This window comes from Fringilla coelebs (assembly GCF_963513975.1).
Source record: "Fringilla coelebs genome assembly, chromosome: 10".
NCBI classification, from domain to species: Eukaryota; Metazoa; Chordata; class Aves; order Passeriformes; family Fringillidae; genus Fringilla; species Fringilla coelebs.
Window position 1 is genome coordinate 8424538 of NC_140036.1, and position 19790 is coordinate 8444327.

Here is a 19790-nt window from a genome sequence, read left to right on the forward strand (position 1 = left end):
CATCCCTGGGCTGCTGTGCCAGGGCCTTGACCTGCCCCAACTGAGCCAAACAAACCTACCCTTGTGACAATGGTGGCTGTCACCGCCGCAGAGGCCACCCCGGCACCCGCAGCAACTAAAGCTCTCCCCTGGGCTTTGAAACCTTCTTCCCATTTGTTGTTTTTGTTTCGCTTCTCTTTGGCAGGTGCCCGTTTGTTTTGTTTCAGTATTGTATTACACCGGTTAAATGAAAACCTCTAATTCTGAGGGAACATTTGCAGGGCCTGGATGAGTCAATATTGACAAAAGATCCTCAGGAATTGTTATGGGGGAGCCCAGCCTTGAGCAGCACCGACCAAAACCGTTCCAGGGGACGCCAGCTCTGTTCAGGGGGATGCCATGAGCGATCTCTGCCAGCAGAGATGCGGGCCAGGAGCCACTGCGGCAGCTGCCGAGGGTGACTCGCTTCGGTAAACCCTCAGAGTCGGCAAAGCCCGAACGGCGGCCTCAGGCCCTGCCGCGGCCCCGGCTCTTACAGCGACCCACGCCGGGGGCTCCGGAGCACGCCCATGCCGCTGCCACGGTCACTCACTCCTACGGGGAGACTTGGCAGAAAGCATTCTTTAACGCGCCCCGGCGGTACCGCGCGTGGGGCAGCGCGGTCAGCGGCGGGCCCGGGGCCATGAGGAGGCTCCGTGAGGGGGATACCGGCACCGGCCGCGCACCGCCAAGCGCGGAGGGGCCGGGGCTGCGGCGCGGAACGACGCGCTGCTGACGCGGCCCCGCCCCTCGCCAGCCATTGGTCCCCGGCGCCGGCCCCGCCCCCCGGCGGCGGTGACCTGTAGTAACCCCGTTCCGCGGGAGCCCGGCCCCGCGCGCCACCCGGCGCGGGCCAACCAGGAGGCGCCGTGGCGCATACGGAATGAGCGCGCGCGGCGGCGGCGGGCGGCCCGGCCGCGGGTGAGCGCGGGCGCGCACTCGGGCGGTGCGCGGAGCGGGCGGTGCTGCCGCGGCGTCCCCGGGCCGGGGCCGGTGAGTGCGGGACCGCGGGCCGGGGCGGGCTGCGGGGCCCTGCGCCGCCGGGAGCGCGCCCGCCCGGCCGCGCGGTGCTGCGGGGCCCCGCCGGGCGTGAGTGCTGCGGCCATCCGGCCCGCGGGGGTGCTGAAGCCGCCCGGCGGGGCTGCCACGGGCCCGGCTGCCGGCGGGGCCGGCGGCTGCGCACCGGCGCCGCCCCCGCGGGAGCGGCGCTCCGGATAATTAGCGAGATAATAGTCGGTAACAGGCGCGTTTCTGCTCTCTGCCCTGCTTTGTGTTCGGGCTCCGGCGTCCGAGGCGGTGGCGAGAGCGCGCCGTGAGGCAGGTGCCCGTGTGCCGTGTCCCCGCCGCGGGCTCCGGCACCCACCGCGGCCCCGCGGTCTCGGCGTGCGGGGCGGCTCGCGGTCGGTGGGCGCGGGTGGTGCGGACGCGGCATGGCCGCGGGAGGAGCGGGCCGGGATTTGCAGTCTCGTTTCAGCATTGCCGGTCTGTTTTCCAGGGGTTGATGCGGGGTGTAAGGCTGAGGTGCGTTCCCTTCCAGGGCTCGCCCGGGAAGGATAGCACAGGAACACCTTTCACTCGTAGAGAGAGTAGCCAGCCTTAAAATACTACTGCAGATAGTTCAATAAATAGCGTGAAGTTCGGTGTTTGGGACTCATACAGAATCCCTGGGAAATGAGAAAACAGTAACCTCCAGAAAAAGGAGGGCAGTAACAGAGTAAGAATCTTTGTAAGATAGTTTATGACCACTACTTTTTTTTTTACCTTACTGAAGAAACAAGCCCTCCTCCCCTGACTTTTAATTATTATGTACAGCAGCTGGTGTGTAATCTTTTACTTATTGTAAAAGATTACTGCATTTTGTTTAGGACTATCAGATTCTATAGTTTAGCACTTTTTTGGCCTGTGAAATAGGTTTGATAGCATCAGATGTGAAATTCTTCTATTTGAGTAGCCGCAGTTTTAAAGTGTTGTTATCAGTACAGCATTAATGAAAAAAGAGTAATACCTATGATAAAAGATTTTGGTTACTTTAAAAAGTCTGTTAATGCTAAGGGTAGTCATTTTTACTCAAAACACAAAAATTTGAGTTTACGTGAAATTTGTTCGGGGGTTTTGTCTTGTTATTGTTTTAAGCATCATGTAAAGAAAAACATAAAATGAAAACAAAAGCCTTAATGTGATTTTTTGACTGGTTACATTCTGCTCTTGATACAGTCTTTCTCCAGAGTGGATTGCTATCTCATTGTGCAAAAATTCACTGTGGCTTATGATTTTTATTTCCTGGGGCTAAAAAACCAGAAGCATGAAATAATAGATATTTTATTGGGTCTTAACTGTATCCTAGGAAGAGGGTAATCATCTGGGTGCATTCATAAGACTTTATATTCATTGCTATCTGCAGCACTTCTCATACTATTTGTTCTGTGTCCCTTGAAAAGTTAAGGAAAGACATTTTTAAGCTTGGCAATTCTTCCCTGACCTGTAGATTTATGCCTCAGGAATGGCTGAAACTCAGCATTGTGAGTTACAGACCTGTTTTTGTTTGTAGTTGTTTGGCATGTTTATTATTGTTGGTCCCTAGAAACGGGAGGTAGGTTCAGGTTTAACATTTGTTTGTTCAGTGTTGATGGCTGGCTGACAAACTTCAGTCAGTCTGAGGGAGCTGCTGGTCTGTATGGTGAAAAATTTTGAAACTCATAATGAAGTCAGTCTCTGGTATGGATCTGGTCCGTCTTGGCTTACTGACTTAATTTCACAGAAGTCTCTTTGACCTGCAATAAGCTGGCACTTGGTTCTCAATGTTTGTGCTATCTTCAAATGTCCTATTCCATTCAAGTAAGGGTGCAGGTAATAAATTCCAGCCTCAGTTTTGTTATTTACATTTCACAGAGGTGGGTGTTTTGAGAGAGCTCTGGCTTACAGCTGTGAACGAAGGGTAGCTCTCCATACCTGTGCACCTGAGTGCTGTGGGGCTTTTATCAAAGCACTATTAATGGCCTAAAAAGAGGTGTGGGGACTGTGGTGTGTAGAGTCTGGTTCCACTTTTCAGAAGTGTTCATGGGTGGTTCCCATCTTCCCTGCTCCGTCTCTTTGGTTTGGAGAATCCTGAGTATGTAAGAACACTGAGTAGGGCTTGTTGAGCTAACTATGCTGCTGTGAGTAATTTCTCACTTTTAACACTACCAAAACCATAATGCCTGCAAGAAATCACTTCTCAAATCACAAGATGTGCTTTAATCAGAAACCTCAGAAAATCAGAACGGTGTTTATTGGAAAACTGTTAATCTCTGAAGAACTAGGAGAGTTGTCATCATGTTTGACTTAAAGCATGGTGTTTTTGCTGAACTGGTGAGAATTTAAGCCACTGATTTCCCCAGCCCCCATTCAGTGCTGATTGTAGGGCTTTTATTTTTCCTTTCTGTAGACCAGTGAATGGTTTGAGCCATTGAGTCATACTAAAGACCCAGTTTTTTTGAATGGATTGTCAAGACTTCTGGAACAAACATAGCACATGGCTCAGGACAGAATTCAAAAGAACTATGGATAAAGTGTTCTTGTTAAAGGAGATCCAGCTATGGATTAATTTTCCAGAAAGTAGCAGGAAGAACTGAGTCCTGAATTGTTTAGCAGTCTACATTTTCTTTGAAAATACTTGTTCCAGTGGGAGAGTAACTAAACCCGTCCTGACAGCCAACTGCTACTTAATGCCATGGTGGCAAAGCCAAAAAATAATGCAGTCTGATGCTGCAGTGTTACTGGACCTTAAAAACTAGGCTCAGGTGGCCTGAATTCCACTGAAGGCCATTTTCCCAGTCAATGGAGAATTCTAGGTGGTTCTGAAAAGCAATTCAGAGAATTTACATAAGACACTGAGTGGGGAGCTGCCTGAAAGCCAGCTAATAAGAAATGGGAGGCAGAAGGATTTATGTGGAATTTAGGCCATCTGAATATGGCCCTAAGAGGCGACTTAGTACTACTAAGTAAGGTGCATTAACACTAAGAAGACTTGGCTTCAATTTCGATCCGTTTCATCTGCTGCCGATTACTAAGCAAATTTACCATTTAAGCAGCTCCTTAGGGGTGGGTGGGGGCTTCCAGGCTCTCTCCCTGTCAGGAGTGACCCCTGCACCAGCACAGCCTCTTCTGGGGGCAGCCCAGCTGAGAAAGCTCTGGGGGTCATGGTGGCCAGCAAGCACAGCCAGTAGGTCAGGTGAGACAATTATCCCATTCTCATTGTTAGACCACGTCCAGAGTACAGCATCCAGTTGTGCTCCCCTCCCTGGGACGAGGGAAATGTTGATAAACTGGAGTCAGTTCAGTGGGCAGCTGCCAAGATTGGCTGGAGTTGTGAGCTTTTGCTTTGTGAAGAGAAGAAGAGGAGCTGTGCCTGTTGTTGAGCCTGGAGAAGAAAAGGCTTGGTGGGCCTTTTCAGCACCTGTATGAAGGTTTTCCAGAGAGTGAAGCCAGGTTCTTCACAGTGGTGCATGGTGAGAAGACAAGAGACAGCAGATGGGAATTGAAGTCACAGAGGTCTGTGTCCATAAGGCATTTTTCACCCTGAGGTGTGTCTAGTGGTGGGACAGAGAGCTCCTGCAGACTCCTTCTGTGGAAGTTTCCAAAATCCAGCTGGATAAATCCCTGAGAAAGCAGGTGTGATTTCACAGCTGACTCTGCTTTGAGCTTGAGGTTGTACCAGAGTCCCCCGATGTCCTTTTCCACCTGAATTATCCCATGGCTCTATCTAGTGTCTGCCAACAGAGCAGTTGCAATGGAAGGTTATGAGCCAGCCTATTTAGGGCTGCATGTGGTCTGGCAGTGCAGGTTTACATGTCAGACTTGGAGCAGTTTAGCAAGCACTCAAGCCAGTCCTAGGCAGCTCTCAAATGGCAGGACTTTATTTGTTTAATTACGCAGTTAGAGTTGGAAGAACCTGCTCTTCGTCCTGAGGGCCTGGTCTACATCAGGGCTTGCCATGTAGTAAAGCCTGAAGGGCTTTCAAAGGATTCAGTGCTCAGGTACAGTTTGGGATCTAATGATTTTGAGTCTGTTGAAGGAAATCATGTGGACAAGGCCATATCCTCAACACACCTCCTGAATAGCTATTCTGAAATAGGGGGTGGGGGGAAGAGTGCAACTCTGAAGGAAACTCAGATCTTATTCTGTATTACCTTCTGAATCAATTAGAGAAAAGTTGTTCACAATTCAAAATGGTTTGAATCAACTCAGTTCAAAACTTGCAAGAGTCTTTTACTGATCCTTGGGAAGGAATCGTCACCCATGTGTCCTCTCATTCCTTAAGTGAGCCTGCAGCTCATGGGAAGTCAAGGTGCTGACTTCAGGTGTCTGTAATCCCAGAGGAGGAGGTGGCAATTTGTCACCACCTGTGCATTGGGACGTTGTCTTTCCTCATTGTTCACAAGCCTTGTTAATTACAAAAATGTGCTAGTTAATTACCATATCTGAAGCGGGACAAGCCGGCTTCTCAGTCTGATGAGTTTCCTGAAAAGCAGGGAAGATAAGATTATTGAAGTTACTGGCTTATGGATTTTCACTGTTGATAGTGAAAACAGCAAGAACAAACTGCAAACCTTCTCCCATTGCACTTTAAAACTGGAAATCTAGTGCTTTGCTTTTGGAGCTGTGTAAATATCCTTGCCTTGAATGCTTGTATCTGTTAGACGAAACCAGTTTGAGACCTGGAAGGGGAAAACAGATAGTGAAGATTAGAAGTGACTTGCAGAAGCAGCAGAGTGGCACTAGTACAGTACTGCCACGTTCAGTTCCCCATCTATTTGCTGTATTGCATTCCTGCCTGTAGAACATTCTCTCCTGAGATAACTTTGTAAGGATACTGAAAACTGAAAACTGTAAAACCACTTCTTCTGCACCTTTAGAGGCAAAACTTCTGCCTTTGCCTTACTGCTCTCTGGGACAGGGTATGGAACATCCCTCACTTTGTTCAGGGTGGCTGCTCAGACATGTGGGAAGCCTTGGCCATCCTCAGGAAGGTTTTCCATGGCGGCTGTGCTTCTTGAGGAATTAGTGCAGTGCCATACATCAATGTGCATGCTGCTGTAAGGTCTGCTGGATCAGACACACACTAAAATTTCTACCAAACAAAGTTAAGACAGTATGAGAAGACAGTCTGTGAAAGTGAATGTGGTCTGCAGTCATTTCACCAAACCAATATTAAAATCAATGTTTATGAGCTCATTCTGTGAGAACCCATGAAAAACTGGAAAGTGGAGCATCTGCGGTGAACTTAGAATTTAGATGAGTTTGTAATTTGTGTTTGGTAAAGAAGTATCTGTAGTTGGTTTTGAGTATATGGGTGTGGATAAAGGCAGAAGGGAACAGAAGAAGCAGGAGGTGATGGCTTGCAGGAGGATTAAAGTGGTTATGTAGAGAAACATCTGCAGATTCTGTGAGGATTTTTGTTTGAGTGCTGCAGAGAGGTAAAGGCAGCAGACACCCAGGGGAGACAGCTGTCCCAGGAGTGCTCAGGCAGGGAGCTTGGTGATTTTTGTGGCAAGCTGGGTTTGGTCTGTCCCAGTGTAAGTCCACAAATGACTTATAAAGCCCTGGTAACAGAACTTTCCAGGCATTTACAGCTGCAGTTTAATTGTCCTGATGAAGTATTGCTGCACTGTATTGTTCTAGAGAAACTGTGAATAGAGAAATGCTTTTCCTAGTGGATAACTTTGAGATGCATAGAAAACATTTTCCAATTCTGCAGTGCTGAAAACTGTGTAGATTTTATTTTTTCACCTTTCTTGAGAGGGAAGATGCTTGTGGAGATTCTTACCTGATTTTCTTACAATCTGCACAAAAGGCTTAACGTGGTAACATCCAGTACTTTCAAGAGCAAGGTACAGATCCACTTCCCAGCAGCGCTGTGTGCTCATGTGTGGATGTTCAGGTCACCAAGCCAAGGCTGCTAGTGGGTGTTGGAAGGGGGGTGGGGGGGGTGTGAGGGTTTTTGATCAGGAAAGCTAGTTGAAACATACACTCAAAAAATTTAAATCTATAGATTACTAATAAAATCAGTTATGGTTAAGAAAAAAAATAGTCTTCTGCCCAAATCCTGTGTTACAGAGTCACAAATGCAGTTGTGGCCAGGTCAGCTTGTGAAAGGACTGACCCACCTGCTGCCCTGACTTGTTTTGTGCATCTGTAAATGTGTATACATCTAAGATAACAGATTCTAAGAGAACCGTGGTTGAAACTACATAGATTTTAATTACATCATTAGCTTAATATTTCATGATTCTTTGGGGGATTTTTTTTTAAAGCAAGATCTATTTCTCTTGTTTGAAATGCTAGTGGCTCATGAAACATTGCAATATTTATATTCTTCTAGGAATATTTAATAGTATATTCTGGACTTCCAGCTTATCAGATTGTATTAATGTAATGCTGACATCTGTATAAGACAGAAAAATAATTTTTCCTGGGAATATTCACAAAATTCCTACAAATGGTGTTGCTACTGTTGCACCTTTCTTTTTAAAAAAGGTCAATGCTCTTGAAACTTAGCAGTGAAGGCTCTACGCAGCCATGTACCTCAGTTTTGGTCATGTTTACATAATCAGAGTCTAAGGGTGTGTTTGATTTCCCTGAAGAGAAAAACAGGATTCTCTTCTACCCAAACCTCCCTCTACCTACGCAGTATTTGTGTACTGACTCTGAACCACTGACTTGAGTGATCTCCTGGGAGGATGAGGAGTTCCTTCCTCACCTTCATCCCATTCCGAGCATATCTGTGGGCACTGGATATTGTCCTCTGATTGTCACCACCTGTATTTGTAAGTTTTGTTTTTAAGGGTGACACATAAGGGCTTGGAGCTGAGAACTACACTTGTGTAATGCTTCTTCTCAGAGAATAAAATGGCTTCTAATTTAATGAGACCTTGTTCCGTGTTTGCTTCGAGTTATGCAATTGTTGAGCATGTTCATGACTGATCCTGCCTTGCTTTGCTCACAAAAGGAAGAGTGATAAAAAGAGAGAAAAGGATACTTGTTCCAGTGTGATGGAGAGAGGTTGTCCTGATACTCTGTTATTTCTAAAGCTAGAAAATAGAATGATGACTCAAATAAGCAGGGTAGACTTCTTTACGCTATGTTTAAATAAATTATAGTGCTGGATTTTGAACAAAAGAGTAATTTTTTCCCAAGCAGTATAGATCTAAAATCTAGATCAAGTAGTTCTTTAGGAAAACACTGAATTTGAAATATTTTCTTTTTCCTTGGCTGTTTCTTTATTTTGTAGTGCCATATTCCCCACTGTCCCTGGAACTTTAGAGCAGCCAAGAGAAATAAAAACCATTCAAAGCAGTTTGCAGAGAAACAGCCTACTTGTCTTTCTGTAGCTCAGCCTTTTGTGACTTCCCATCAGTCACCCCAGACTTGTTGAATGCAAAATGTGCTGTCTGTCCATAATTAGATGGAGGCCAAAGCATTACCAGCAAAAATTCTTTGGTAGTTTTCCCCAGATTTCATCAAGTGCTTGATTGGTCATTGGTTTGGCCATGGTTTTCAGGCTTTCCAGTTCCTTTTGGCAGTTTGGTGTTTATGGTGCTGTGCTTGTATCCTTAGGAAATATTTGTTGAAATCCCATTTCTACTGATTGCGTGTGCAGCATTTGTGGTGTCTTATAAATTGGTTTGATTTAGTTGGAGTTTTTTTGAAATCTGAAGCTAAATAAGTGAAGTAATTTTTCTAGCATTAGGTCCTAAATAATACTAGGGGGGAGGCAGTTTCTGGCCATTGCAGGACAATAGTTACATTTGCTATACCCCAAATCTTAAGCAAAGTGTTTCTATTAAAGCAGTTTGAGTCAGGCTTAATCATCTGTAAACCTGGATGTTCAGGACGTAGGGTTTCATAGACACCACTGTAAGCAATCTAAGAAGCAGATAACTCTGGTTTTGAGAATAGGTTTATAACCTGTGGCAGAGGTAAAGTTACCAAAAGTGAAAAATACACATTCCCCGACCTTAGAGCAGATTTCATTTCTCCCTTTGAATTTATGCTCAGGAAGAGCTCCACAAGTTATTTTTTGCAGTTATATTGCTGCTGGAGTGAAGCACTGCTTTTGAGATGTCTGGCTCAGTCCTTATGGAGAGATTCAGTCTACAAACTCTGAAACTCCCAATGAATCTTGTGTGAGTATTGGTTTGAGACAAGTCTTGCTAGGGCTGTGATTTTTATAAATTGCATTCCTGATGTTTTTCTGCTGTGTGGCTTGAGGGGGATCTCTTCATTGTACCGAGAGTGAGTGTTGGATAAGACAATCTGAACCACGCACACGGGTTGAGAGCAGTTGTGTTTCCTTGTTAAGGTGGTGATCCTTTCTGAAGGAATTGTGACTTCCATCGCAGGCCAGAGGAGAGGGGTTGTTCCTGTTCTGGAGTTTGGGGCACTACAGTGGAAAGTGTGGGGTGTGAGAGAAGTAGATATGCTCGTGGGATCTGCTTAATTCCATTTATTTTGACAGTAAATCACTGTAGGTGACTGGACACAATGATGATGTTTAAAAAATATAACGGACCAAACCAAATCTAGCAAAGCACCAAATAATTAGAATCTGAGAATGTGTTTATCCTTCAGAAGAAAAAGTGTATTAAAAATGTCACCAGCTAATGTCATTTAGCCTTTCAAATTAAATGGTGAAACATCCCACTTTATCACTTTGCTAACTTAGATCATGCTGTGGATATCCTTCTTGCTTTGAAATGTATTGTAAAATTCTCTTATATGTATTGTTCGTCTGGTATTTTTCTTGTGAGAAATTTGCCTAAAGACTTGAAATTTTCACACTTTTTCTTGTGAAGTCTGTATCTTCTATTTTGTTCTCTCAGATTTGTTTTGTTACCTGAGTATTCATCTACTTCTTGTTTTTCAGGAGCTTCTGGTGTAAGGTTATCAAGTCTCTCAAGATTTGAACTGAACTGTGCAGTTGTTTTGATGTTAATTAGTAGCTATAGGTAGGCAGTTATGATTAAGCAATTGCATTGTGAAGCCTGTAGAGACTTGTAGGCTTGGCTAATCTTCTGTTTGGAGAGAAGGGGAACACAATCCAAGATGAGAGGGCTGTCTTGACAAGAGCCACCAGGAGTGAAGTCAGCAGGACTGAGCAGTAACTGGGGAGAGGGGATTCATGGCCACCCACCCATGACCACCTACCCAAAACAGACCTGACTCCAGTGCAGAGAGGGGCTGTGCATGTGGACTAATGAGCAAGGAGTAGTGAGAGAGGTAACTAGTGAGTAGGGGTTTGAGTACTAGTTAGTGAGAAGGCTGTGTATTTGTAACTGATGGGTTTGAGTACTAGTTAGTGTATTTGTAACACTGATGCCCTTGGTGTAACTAGTATAAAGTTTTGCTGACTTTGTGGAGTTACACCTGGATCCCTACTTTGTGCAAACTAGAATAAAGAAATCAGATATCTCATCTTGGTGCGTGAATTGACGCTGCACACCAGGGAATGAGCCAGCATCAGGGCCAACAGTTATCCCTAACAAAATCCCATCAATTAGAGAAGAAATGTTAAAGAAAGAAGGTAAAGACAACATAAATATACAGGCTTACCAGATTTTGGACCTGGCCAAAGTTCATTGAAAAATGAATATAGGATAATGGGTTATCATTTTTACTGTGGCAGTACATGAACTCAAATTCATCTAGAAGTAAATAAGAACAATATTTTGCATGTATAGCCTCTGCTGGAGAAAAAAAAAATCCCAAAGCACCTTTACAGTTAGAAATATGTGGGATTGTTTTGTTAATTTGTTTATGGTTCTGATCTAATGAGTACATGACTAGGATGCAGTACAAACCACATTGAATGTATGGCAGTATACCATCTATTTTTGTTCTTTTTTCTAAGAAACAAACAATCCAGAACAGTTCATGCCTTAGCATTTCAGATTTCCGAGAAATTGGATCTTAGGCTGTGTTTTGCAGTAGAAAACAGCACATGGAACCATTCTGATGAATCCCTTGGATTGGGATGGAGAGCAGAGTCTGCCTCCCAGTGGAAGCACTTAGGGCAATTGACTTAAACGAGCCGGAAAACTACTGTAGGAATTTGGAGTGATAAGCTGGCAGTGATAACTCAGCTGTTACACCACTTCTTCAGTAGGCAAAGGTTACTGGTGAAGCTTCTGGCTTATTTTTATTCAGACTTTTTTCATACTGTATGTGCCGTGATATTGATGTTCTTGTTTATGTACTCTTCCATGTTTAATTTGTGTCTGTGGTTTGAAAATCTAGCAGTATGCTGGGGAAATTGGTGGTTTCATCTCTCTCTAACAGTGAATTGACAGATACCAAAGTTCCTTTGAGGACTTCTCCACTAGCAAGGTACTTTACCCTTGGTTTCTTTTTTTCTCTGTCACAAACATGAAAACATTTAATTTAGTTTGGCACTAAATGCATTTCTTAAATGCCCTAATAATTGCTTGTGAAAATGAATGAAAGCAGTGTATTTGACAGTATCTGGTTAAGTGCCTGAAACGAGTTAAGACACTTGTTTACCATGAAGTGTCATGTATGCAGTGGGAGGGGAAGGAGATGAAAGATGAAGCAGCACTGGATTTTGTTCTGGCATAGCTGTTACTTTGTTACATGATTTCAAAGAAGTGGTTTTAGCACTTTTTGGGAAGTCCTTTCAGGTTTGCTGACAAAGTTGTCAGCTTAGAGCTGTGTTTTATTGTTCTTATTAATAAAGATATATTTGTCAATCCACTAAATATCTAAACTGTCTTGGTTAAGTTAAAAAACCCCTCTTATTTAAGGAAAATAAATTTTGAAATGTTTTAAATAGAAAAAAAAAGTAAGATGCAGTGTTACAATGAGGTGCATTTTTAGTTGATTTTATTGGAAGGGTGTTTATGTTGTGGGTCAAGGTAGCTTTAGGAGTGTTTAATTATTGTTCCTGCAGCTCATTAGTGTTGAACTCACTTTGCTTTAGTTTTATTTTTCACCTGGAACAAAGGTTTGAACTTAACTGTCTAGCCTGTGCAGTCAGGCTGTGCATTGGAGTCCTCTAGTTTTTTTCATGGGGGAAATAAATCTGTTTGTCTTCTTTGTCACTTTAGCCTTCAGTTTCTTATAAATGTCACTGTTTCGTTAGGAAGCGGAGGAGAAATGTACAAACCCGGGCCCTTGCTGTCCTGCAGTGTGCAGTGATATTTCAGACAGTGGGGCTTGGGTATAGCTGAAAGAAGTTGATCTCCAATAGAAGTTTTTAATACCCACTTACCATTAACTTTTTAGAATAACTGGATATACTAAGGCTCTGTTTAGTTCTGTGCCCTCGAGAAGTGTCAACTCCTTCTATCTAGTTTAGTTCTGTGTTTCTGCATTTGTCTCCCTGTTGTCTGCCAACACTAGGTGTGATTTTCCCCCCCCCCCCCCCGATGTAAATTATTCTACTAAGAGGAAAAGGAATCTTTTCTATATAATAAAACTCTTTTCCTTTCTATCAAAATTTAGTTAATGCTGTAAAGAGTGTCTCTCTAAGGTAGAAGGACTTTGGTTCATGTAATTCCTACCTTTGTAGTATCTTGGTGTTTAAAAAGGACATAATAATTTATTAATCCTAATAACATGCCTCCTGGCTGCCTCCTAAGGAAATAGGAGTATAATTTTACAAAGATAGCATTGACATGTGAAGGACATAAATTAAACCCCTTTGTATTTGTAGGATGTGCATTAGCCCATACCCAAAGTTTAAAAGTATTTAAGCTTGTAGCACTTGAAACCCCCAAGGCTGAGCTCCTATAAAAGTAAGTAGTGAGATCACGAGTAGGAGAGCAGCAGGTTAATCCCCAGCCCGCAGCCCTGATCCCAGAGCAGTGTGCTGTGACACCCGTGTCACAGGGCATCCTGCTGGCCCTGTGCTGAGCCCTCTTCATCCCCAGCCCAGTGGGCTTTCATCTGCAGCTCACTGACAGGCTCCTTCCCTCTCCTCCTCGGGGTTTGCCTTGTCAGTAACTCCTGTCAATTCATGGTTACTCAGTTTGCCAGAGCAGAAGAATAACATCTTTTGTACTGCTAATTTTCTGTTGATTTAGGTGATTGCAGTGACTCATGATAGGTTCAAAACGAAGTTGATACAAAGGGAAATCCACCATTCTGCCCTGAGAAGGAGAGGGTTTAAACTGGACCAACAAGCTAATCTGACTCATTCCTAGCCACACAGGCACTTGTGTGTTGGTACAATGGAGGGCAAGAGTGGAATTACCTTTTGGAGATGAACAGTCTGTTTTCATTAGCAGCCCAGCGTTAAATCTGCCTGAGCCAAACTGAAATCACAGCCTCGGGCTGTGCAGTTTGTGCACAACCTTTGCTGCCCCAGCAGCCTGTTAAGCTCCTACCTGGAAACTGGTTTGTTCCAGGTCATGATGCCTCGTCCCTGCTGGTCTGTGTGTGCCCCCTGTGCTTTTCAGAGCCACGCTCCTGCAGAGCAGTGCCTGAGTGTCCCTGGGGACTGGAGCTGAGTTGTAGATTTGATTATGCTGAAGTGTTGAGTGGGTTGAGTTGTGGAAGCAGGAGTGGGAGTGCTGTGTTGGCTCTGGCCGTCTGCCAGCCTTGTGCTCCCTGGCAGAGCGAGGGGAAGCATTTAAAGAGCCTTAGGGTTCACCCAGGCTTGTGCTAGAGGTGGGTCACAGCTGGAGGCTACAGATGATCTGAATAAGGTAGCTCAGAATTACCCTATGTGTCCTTTCAGAGAGTGTCTGTTCTCTCAATGTCCTGAAGATCTGCTTCCTTTTGAGGGAGAGACATAATCAATAGCGATTTTGGTCTTTCTGTGTGAGACCACAGCAGTTCACAGAATGTGGAGCAGCAGGGAGGGCCAAGTCCATGAGAGACAGGTTGTCTCCTGTCCAGGACTGGGAATGAGACATCAGGGACTGGACTTGGTGTGGGAATTAATTTCATTCTTGTGTGCTTACTTGAAAGAGTTTCAGGAGAACCTCTGGCTGAGTGCACACCTGTGTTACAGCCATGCAGTCCTCTTCTAGACCTTTCTGTAGCAGGGGCTGTTCCGTGCCTGTGGCCAGCCCTGTGGGGTTGTGTGGAGCTGTTGAGGAAGGTCCTGCTGGGTTTGTTCCCAGTGGTGGGGGCTCCTGGGGTCGGTGTGCTGAGCTGTGCTGTTCCTCCCTGTGGAAGGCAATGTCCTTTGGGACAGAGCCATGGACCTGTTCCCAGCCTGACTGCAGAGAGGCACTCCTGTTTGTAACAGGGTCCAGGTCTGCCTGGAGAAGGGTTTTGGGGATGTTTGGGAGGCTCGTGGAAGGTCTCCCTTGTGCTAGAAGTGGTGCTGAGACCCAGCAGCAGCCTGGAAAAGGGTGACTGGCAGGGGTCAGAGGCTGGAAAATCGACAAGCAGGGGACAAGGACAGTGTGTGCACTTGTGTGGAAACCACAGGGCTGTGAGAGAGGGGTCTGCTGGGATGGCCTGGAGGGTGCTGGGTGCTGGGGAGCAGCACGGCTCCCACGAGCAGTGCCAGGGCAGCAGAGCTCGGGGAATGCAGGAGGTGGTGGGAGGAGAGGCTTGTGGGGAGCAGTGAAGGGTGAGCTGGGGAGATGAGGTCTGTCCTTGTGCCCACACTGCTGTTGCTTCCAATTTGGGAGGATGTACTGAGGACCAGCTCCTCTCCAGGGACCCAAAGCATCCATTTCCAGCATTCAGTAGGGCTTGCTGGGATTTCTGTCCTCGCTGTTTCAAGAAATATGTGAGAACCCTTGTGCTGTACCTGTGAAGAACATCTGTTTTCAAAAATAACTGTCCCTTTAACCCATATTGCAAAGGAGACCTTCCCCTGAGGTGCATGTTTGGGATTCTCCTCTGCACTGTTCATTGCCTCAGGCCTTCCTTGCTTCACAGTCCAGGGAGCTGGCTTGTGAAGCATTGGCTGTTGTGTCTGTGCACATTTGGTTTGCCTTCTTAATTTATATAGATGACTCTATGAGTGTTTTTAAATCAGTGATGGGGATTTCTTTCTTTTTGGTCCCTTCTTTTTGTGAAAGAAAGACTTACTTGCTGAGTGCTAGCAAATACTGACAGCTCTTGAGTGAATTCCAGATGTAGTAAAAGCCTGCCTCTTCAGGGTTGTTAATGGTACTTTTGAAGTCCAGATGTAAACTAATATAGGCTATTTCTTTTGGTACAGTTTAGAAGTATTAAGGGCTTTGTTACATTGTCTTGAGAACTCCTGTTGTTACATTCTGTAATGAAGAGATTGGGCCGTGCATGAAGATACTCTGTTATTTTGTCTGTTAAAGCCTAATCCAGTGAATAACCTTTTTATCCTTTCAGTGAATGTTAATAAATCAGGGGGGGTTTTTTTGCAAGATTCACCGATAAGAGAAATTTAATATGTGCTTATACAACTATAAATTGTTGACCAAAATGGGTTTTTTTGCAAGAATATCTTGGAGTCTCTGGGTTGGAGTTTGGTTAGTATGTGTGAAGTCATGGAAGTCAAAAACCAGGGCAGTGAGCACCCTGGATGCTCGCCTCAAGCAGCAAGTAGTTAATCCACTGAAACTGGAAAAGATTATCTTTAAGAACTGTGTAAATAGTAATGTTTGCAGAAAGGTAATAGGTACAAAATGTTTACGTTTACCTATTTTAAATGTGATTTGCTGGCACAGGTTTTCAAGACTTCTTTCTGCAAAGGACAATAAATAAAACTTTAATGTATAGTAGAGCAAAATCAATAAATACAATGATTACTATTTTATTAAGTCTTTTTGTAAAGTGCTCGAGAATATTTTATTACTTAGGCTGAAGTGCATTCTCTGTGTGATTGGATACACAAAGATAGGTCTGGTTTTTTCCTGTCCAAATGGTAGAAGCAGTGTACATTGGAAGGCACTGGGGAGTGCCTTTCAGGGGAACAAGTACCATGAGCTCCTGAGTTCAGCCAAAGCTGCTGCTGATTGTGCAGGACTCAAGTCTGAGCAGTGGCTGTGTCACATCTGGCTTTGTGTCAGCATGCATGCAGTGGGCCTGGACTCTCTGAGGTGATACAGTGCAATATCAGATGAGAAAAAGGTTTTATTTATTACAAAATACAAGTGAAAAAATGGAGGATGTGTTTTATAATTGCCATATTTAATGGGAATTTTCCATTTTTAGATTTCATGCAGTTGCCTGTGACAGCTCCTGTTGAGTAAAGTGAGACTGGAACATCTTGTATCAGCTCTTGTACCTGTACCTGCCACGATGAGAAGTTGCATAAGGTTCCTTTTTTTCTTGTTAATTAGTGCTTTTATTGTCATGTAATTGTTATAAGCAGGTCAATTAGTAAACACATTCCTTGAAGGATTTTTTTCTTTGTCATCTAACAAAAGTTTTCTTCTGAAACTAAAGGGTATAACAGTATTAGTATAAGTAGTATATCAGGCCAAATCACTGATTATGTATTAAGAAGGATCAGTCCTGAAAAGTACTGGTTTATTTCTCCAGACTCATGAATGAGTACACTGGTTGCTGCTTCTTTCTGCTGTTGAAAAAGTGTGTCAAACTTAATTTATGGTCTTGCTCTTTCCCGTTTGGTGACTACCACACTAAACATGAATGACATGTAACTGAACAGCTCTTATGCATGTCCAGAACCCCTTGCTTGAGCAGATTTTCTCTAGGTTATATTCTTGTATAAATTAGCAGCTCTTTCATCCAGGATTTCACCTCCCAACCTTTCCTGCATCACTAGTCAGGGTTTGAGCACTGAATCCTCAGAAACCCCAGCAGGATTATGTGAAACCTGGATGGACTCATGTTCTGTGAGAACCTGAGTGTTTACAGCTTATCTGCAGACCAAACCACTAAGTTAGAATATTACCACATGTCATGTGTTTTTATTTGTCAGTGATTAAGCAGGAGCTACCTAAGAACGAAATTCCTGTGCTGAGAATGCAGTGAACTTTCTCACTGTGCCAGAATCTCATACTTGCAAAAACTGCTTAGGATCGTGTCCTCTGCTTTCTGTTCCCTGCCCCAAAATGATGGGTTTGCTTGCACTCTTTTTATAGTCAGAAGCAGTCATCTACTTCCAAAATTTAAAAGTACAACATATTGCACTTCAATTACATGTTAAAATCATGTATAGCGTTTCACTAAACCTTTCAAAGTTTTGTTTTTGTTGGGTACTACTTTTTTTTTTTAAAGGCAGAATATTAAGCAGCAAATATTCCTTCCCTTTAGGCCTTTCAGATTTGATACAATCTTGAAAATTTCACTATAATTTTTAGATTAGTTCTGCAGGTTGATTTTTAATACTGTATTTTCATTTTGAGTTTTTAAAATAGCATACATTTTGAAATAATAATTGTTACAGAGAAGAATGCATGAGCAAGCATTGTATCTTAATGTAAACAGGGTTGTTCTTTTACATTGTCATTAAAAGTGGTTTTCTTAATGGAGGTTAAATGACCTTTTGTATAAGGGAAAAAAACCAAGAGAAAATGTACTGTCATATTCAGCTGCATTGGTTCTGCTTGCTGTAAGTCATAATTGCCTTACATCTAGCACTCCAGCCTCGAGTCAGGGTAGAGTTTTGCTTCTACACTGTCATCAAAATGATTTTTTAATTGAATGTTCAGTGATCCACTTAGCTGACTTTGATGTTCTTTTGGGAATGGCAGTTGGAAATCTGTGGGGCGCAAAGGCATTTTAAACTGCATCTCCCATGCTTACCTGGTATTTTCCTCTTCAACAACATAGCAAACAAATCAACAAAATGATGAGTTAAAATGCAGCTTCTGTTCTCCAGTTACACAAGGAAAGAGGGGGAGACTTTATATTGCCACCAAGGAACCTCCTGTGTGTCATGGCTCAGCTCTCTTTAGAACCATCATCCTACAAAGATCCTGGAGCTTACTCTTCTAATGAAGTTACAGGAATATAGTTTTCTTCTTTCTTGTTCCAAAAAGCATTGCACTTTTCCAATGTCCAATTACAATGGTAATTACAATTAGTTACAAGCATAGATGCTCGGTAAATACCACAGAGTGAAAAAAATTGTCTTAATTTTTTAAATAAACTGTTTTCAATAGATGACTGGTAATAGCCTCACTTTGGTGAAGGAATAATTGAAATAATCAGCAATTTAAGAGATGTACATCAGAGCAGAGTTCTAGAGCAGGATGCTTGCTTTTCTGAGCCAGGGGACAGTCCAAGACTGTCCCTTTAGTCTGTGCTGTTGGAGTGTTCCTTAGATCCTTTCTTGCAGTGCAGCCTTTTATGAAATGGTGAGCAAAGCACAATTTATGTTTGCAATTCAAAGCAAAGATTTCCAGCTAGGGGGTTATTATGCAAGGATGAGCCAGAAGAGGAACTTGACATGGCACCTTGGCATGGTTATCATAGAAATAGTGGAAAAGGTTCCTCTCTCGTTCTGAGGAGAGAATAAAGCTGTTGGGATAACTAAGTGCAAAGTGAAATGGGAGGCTGCTGTTCTGGAAGGGTTCAGTGCCTCTCTAACCAAGGAAAGTTTTGAAACCTAGAGAGAATATTATTTGAACAGCTTTGGCTATGTGTTAGATAGGGAATTTCTTTGAAGAATAGTTTGCCTAAAGGTATTAAATGAGTTGCTTTAATTTTCATATGTAGCAGTGTTTGGTTAAATTCTGTTTCTATTTTTAAGCAGAGAGAAGTTCTCCAGGTTTATAATGAGAAAAAAGTTGTTCATCTCCTGAACTGTGCCAGGCAAAATAATAGTACAGCATAAAACTTTTTTTAAAAAATTGGCAAAGTCTTTGTTGTGTGAACTCTGGATTCAGCTTTTAAACCTCTTGTTCTGTGCTGTTATCAACAACAGTATAATTTTTCTGGCCTGCAGTAGCTGATTGGCTGGCTCATGATTATTTTCATTAAGTATCCTTCAGTGGCACCCTAAGAACATAAGTCTCTTCAAGCGATTACTGAATTTGCCCTTTAGCCTATTTAAGTTTGTTTTCTATTTGTCATTGCTTTTTGCCTTTGATCTGAAAATTAAAATATATGCACTTCCATTTAATTTTTAAAATATTTTAAGTCTTTCCTCCACGGCTGCTTGTTGCAGTAAGTTCCTACTGTGAAGAGCTCCTGTGGTTTATTTGAGTATGTGTCTCAGGGTGCTCTGCAGAACAGACTTTGATGTTGTTTGGTTCCTTCAAACTGCCTGTAATGATGCAGTGTTAACAGTGAGATTGCAGCAGCTTGTTAGGGAAAAAGAGTGTCATGAAATATTTTTGCTTGAAGTTTTATGTTTCAGGGAAAGATGGAATGAATCTCTTCCTAGATGTGAAGGATGCTGGATTGATCCATTCCCAAAAGGACTGCAGATCTAGGATTAGTGAAGCACGGTTTCTTTCCATTGCTACTGAAGGATTCTATATGATTTAAACATTACTTTTTTCAACTCAAATTTCTGTTCATTTGGGTTTTCAGAGAGTTTATGGGAGGAGAAGTCAGAGTGGAAGACATCAGCACAGAATAATACATCTCATGAATAAAAATTAATTTAGAATTGTCAAAAGATGTGCAGCTTATGTATACATCATTATTAGTTGCTTGATTTATGATACTGCTTTTAATAGGTTGTATCAATAAGTTTGAAAGGTTAACTGAGTGAAGTGCATTTGTAGTTTATTATGTACAAAACACTGTTTTTCAGCTGGTGGCTCATGGACTGCTGCAGAAATTCATCTTTAGCCATTATGGCAACCATCCCTGATTTCAATAAGGATTTCAGTTTTCTTGTTGATTTACCTTTT

General features: G+C 43.3%; 1 protein-coding gene across 4 annotated transcripts in view; it reads left to right on the forward strand.

The window, feature by feature from the left end:
- The first annotated feature begins 921 nt into the window (after window positions 1–921).
- The window catches only part of ACSL3 (acyl-CoA synthetase long chain family member 3), a 50410-nt gene continuing 31541 nt past the window's right edge, over window positions 922–19790 (forward strand). For all 4 annotated transcript variants that reach the window (XR_014616411.1, XM_084212050.1, XM_084212051.1 and 1 more), the window contains exons 1-2: window positions 922–1011; window positions 16171–16274. The gene's annotated coding sequence lies outside the window, so the exon portion shown is untranslated. The remainder of the gene's footprint in view (window positions 1012–16170; window positions 16275–19790) is intronic.